This window comes from Heterodontus francisci, unplaced genomic scaffold (genome assembly GCF_036365525.1).
Source record: "Heterodontus francisci isolate sHetFra1 unplaced genomic scaffold, sHetFra1.hap1 HAP1_SCAFFOLD_83, whole genome shotgun sequence".
Classification (NCBI taxonomy): Eukaryota; Metazoa; Chordata; class Chondrichthyes; order Heterodontiformes; family Heterodontidae; genus Heterodontus; species Heterodontus francisci.
Window position 1 is genome coordinate 8,047,981 of NW_027141917.1, and position 4,166 is coordinate 8,052,146.

Genomic DNA, 4,166 nt, shown 5'->3' on the forward strand with positions numbered 1-4,166 from the left:
TGTGTGGGGAAGGTGTTTCACTGTGTGGGGACGGGGTTTCAGTGTGTGGGGTATGGGTTTCAGTGTGTAGGGTCGGGGTTTCAGCGTGTGGGGAAGGGTTTCAGTGTGTGGGGAAGGGGTTTCAGTGTGTGCGGAAGGGGTTTCACTGGTGTGGGGATGGGTTTTCAGTGTGTGGGGGAAGATGTTTCAGTGTGTGGGGACAGGGTTTCTGTGTGTGGGGAAGGGGTTTCAGTGTGTGCGGAAGGGGTTTCCTTAAGTGGTGAAGGGGTTTCAGTGTGTGGGGAAGGGGTTTCAGTGTGTGGGGAATGGTTTCACTGTGTGGGGCAAGGGTTTCAGTGTGTGGGCAAGGGGTTTCAGTGTGTGGCGAAGGGGATTCACTGTGTGAGGAAGGGGTTTCAGTGTTTGGGGAAGGGGATTCGGTGTGTGGGGACGTTGTTTCAGTGTGTGGGGAAGGGGTTTCAGTGTGTGGGGAAGGGGTTTCAGTGCGTGGGGAATGGTTTCAGTGTGTGGGGAAGGTGTTTCAGTGTGTGGGGATGGGGTTTCAGTGTGTAGGGAAGGGGATTCAGTGTGTGGGGAAGGGTTTCAGTGTGTGGGGAAGGGTTTCACTGTGCGGGGAAGCTGTTTCAGTGTGTGGGGAAGGGTTTCAGTGTGTGGGGAAGGGGTTTCAGTATGTGGGGAAGGGGTTTCAGTATGTGGGGAAGGGGATTCACTGTGTGAGGAAGGGGTTTCAGTGTTTGGGGATGGGGATTCGGTGTGTGGGGACGTTGTTTCAGTGTGTGGGGAAGGGGTTTCAGTGTGTGGGGAAGGGGTTTCAGTGCGTGGGGAATGGTTTCAGTGTGTGGGGACGGGTTTCAGTGTGTGGGGAAGGGGTTTCAGTGTGTGGGGAAGGGGTTTCACTGTGTGGGGAAGGGGTTTCAGTGTGTGGGGAAGGGGTTTCACTGTTTGGGGAAGGGGTTTCAGTGTGTGGGGAATGGTTTCAGTGTGTGGTGAAAGGATTTCAGTGTGTGGGGAAGGTGATTCAGTGTGTGGAGAAGGGGATTCTCTGTGTGGGGAAGGGGTTTCAGTGTGTGGGGAAGGGGTTTCAGAGTGTGGGGAATGGGTTTCAGTGTGTGGGGAATGGTTTCAGTGTGTGGGGAAGGGTTTCAGTGTGTGGGGAATGGTTTCAGTGTGTGGGGAACGGTTTCAGCATGTGGGGAAGGTGTTTCAGTGCGTGGGGAAGGATTTCAGTGTGTGGGGAGGGGTTTCACTATGTGTGGAATGTGTTTCTGTGTGTGGGGAAGGGGTTTCAGTGTGTGGGGAAGGATTTCAGTGTTTGGGGAAGGGTTTCAGTGTGTGGGGAAGGGGTTTCAGTGTGTGGGGAAGGGTTTCAGTGTGTGGGGAAGGGTTTCAGTGTGTGGGGAAGGTGTTTCAGTGTGTGCGGAAGGGGATTCAGTGTGTGGGGAAGTGTTTCAGTGTGTGGGGAAAGGATTGCAGTGTGTGGGGAAGGTGATTCAGTGTGTGGGGAAGGGTATTCTCTGTGTCGGGAAGTGGTTTCATTGTGTGGGGAAGGTGTTTCAGTGTGTGGGGAAGGGGTTTCAGTGTGTGGGGAATGGTTTCAGTGTGTGGGGAAGGGGTTTCAGTGTGTGGGGAAGGGGTTTCAGTGTGTGTGGAAGGGGTTTGAATGTGTGTGGAATGGTTTCAGTGTGTGGGGAAGGGGTTTCAGTGTGTGTGGAAGGGGTTTCAGTGTGTGGGGAATGTGGTTCAGTGTGTGGGGAAGGGGTTTCAGTGTGTGGGGAATGGTTTCAGTGTGTGGGGAAGGGGTTTCACTGTGTGGCGAAGGGGTTTCAGTGTGTGGGGAAAGGTTTCAGTGTGTGGGGAAGGGGTTTCAGTGTGTGGGGAAAGGTTTCTGTGTGTGGGGAAGGGGTTTCAGTGTATGGGGATGGGGTTTCAGTGTGTGGGGAAGTGGATTCAGTGTGTCGGAAATGGTTTCAGTGTGTGGGGACGGGTTTCAGTGTGTGGGGAAGGGTTTCAGTGAGTGGGGAAGGGGTTTCACCGTGTGGGGAAGGTGTATCAGTGTGTGGGGAATGGTTTCACTGTGTGTGGAATGGTTTCAGTGTGTGGGGAAGGGGTTTCACTGTGTGTGGAAGGTGTTTCAGTGTGGGGTGAAGGGGTTTCAGTGTGTGGGGTGGGGGTTCTCTGTGTGTGGAATGTGTTTCAGTGTGTGGGGAAGGGGTTTCTGTGTGTGGGGAAGGGTTTCAGTGTGTGGGGAAGGTTTTCAGTGTGTGGGGAAGGGGTTTCAGTGTGTGGGGAAGGGTTTCAGTGTATGGGGAAGGGTTTCACTGTGCGGGGAAGGTGTTTCAGTGTGTGGAGAAGGGTATTCACTGTGTGGGGAAGGGTTTCCGTGTGTGGGGAAGGGTTTCAGTGTGTGGGGAAGGGGTTTCAGTATGTGGGGAAGGGGTTTCAGTGTGTGGGGAATGGTTTCAGTGTGTGGGGAATGGTTTCAGCGTGTGGGGAAGGGGTTTCAGTGTGTGGGGAAGGAGTTCAGTGTGTGGGGAAGGGTTTCACTGTGCGGGGAAGGTGTTTCAGTGCGTGGGGAAGGGTTTCAGTGTGTGGGGAAGGGGTTTCAGTATGTGGGGAAGGGGTTTCAGTATGTGGGGATGGGTTTCAGTGTGTGGGGAATGGTTTCAGTGTGTGGGGAATGGTTTCAGCTTGTGGGGAAGGGGTTCCAGTGTGTGGGGAAGGATTTCAGTGTGTGGGGAAGGGTTTCAGTGTGTGGGGAAGTGTTTCAGTGTGTGGGGAAGGGGTTTCAGTGTGTGGGGAAGTGTTTCAGTGTGTGGGTATGGGTTTCAGTGTGTGGGGAAGGGTTTCAGTGTGTGGGGAAGGAGTTTCAGTGTGTGGGGAAGGTGTTTCACTGTGTGGGGACGGGGTTTCAGTGTGTGGGGTATGGGTTTCAGTGTGTAGGGTCGGGGTTTCAGCGTGTGGGGAAGGGTTTCAGTGTGTGGGGAAGGGGTTTCAGTGTGTGCGGAAGGGGTTTCACTGTGTGGGGATGGGTTTTCAGTGTGTGGGGAAGATGTTTCAGTGTGTGGGGACAGGGTTTCTGTGTGTGGGGAAGGGGTTTCAGTGTGTGCGGAAGGGGTTTCCTTAAGTGGTGAAGGGGTTTCAGTGTGTGGGGAAGGGGTTTCAGTGTGTGGGGAATGGTTTCACTGTGTGGGGCAAGGGTTTCAGTGTGTGGGCAAGGGGTTTCAGTGTGTGGCGAAGGGGATTCACTGTGTGAGGAAGGGGTTTCAGTGTTTGGGGAAGGGGATTCGGTGTGTGGGGACGTTGTTTCAGTGTGTGGGGAAGGGGTTTCAGTGTGTGGGGAAGGGGTTTCAGTGCGTGGGGAATGGTTTCAGTGTGTGGGGACGGGTTTCAGTGTGTGGGGAAGGGGTTTCAGTGTGTGGGGAAGGGGTTTCACTGTGTGGGGAAGGGGTTTCAGTGTGTTGGGAAGGGGTTTCACTGTTTGGGGAAGGGGTTTCAGTGTGTGGGGAATGGTTTCAGTGTGTGGTGAAAGGATTTAAGTGTGTGGGGAAGGTGTATCAGTGTGTGGAGAAGGGGATTCTCTGTGTGGGGAAGGGGTTTCAGTGTGTGGGGAAGGGGTTTCAGAGTGTGGGGAAGGGGTTTCAGTGTGTGGAGAATGGTTTCAGTGTGTGGGGAAGTATTTCAGTGTGTGGGGAATGGTTTCAGTGTGTGGAGAATGGTTTAAGCATGTGGGGAAGGTGCTTCAGTGCGTGGGGAAGGATTTCAGTGTGTGGGGAGGGGTTTCACTATGTGTGGAATGTGTTTCAGTGTGTGGGGAAGGGGTTTCAGTGTGTGGGGAAGGATTTCAGTGTTTGGGGAAGGGTTTCAGTGTGTGGGGAAGGGGTTTCAGTGTGTGGGGAAGGGTTTCAGTGTGTGGGGAAGGGTTTCAGTGTGTGGGGAAGGTGTTTCAGTGTGTGCGGAAGGGGATTCAGTGTGTGGGGAAGTGTTTCAGTGTGTGGGGAAAGGATTTCAGTGTGTGGGGAAGGTGATTCAGTGTGTGGGGAAGGGTATTCTCTGTGTGGGGAATGGTTTCTTTGTGTGGGGAAGGGGTTTTCAGTGTGTGGGGAAGGGGTTTCAGTGTGTGTGGAAGGGTTTTCAATGTGTGGGGAATGGTTTCAGTGTGTGGGGAA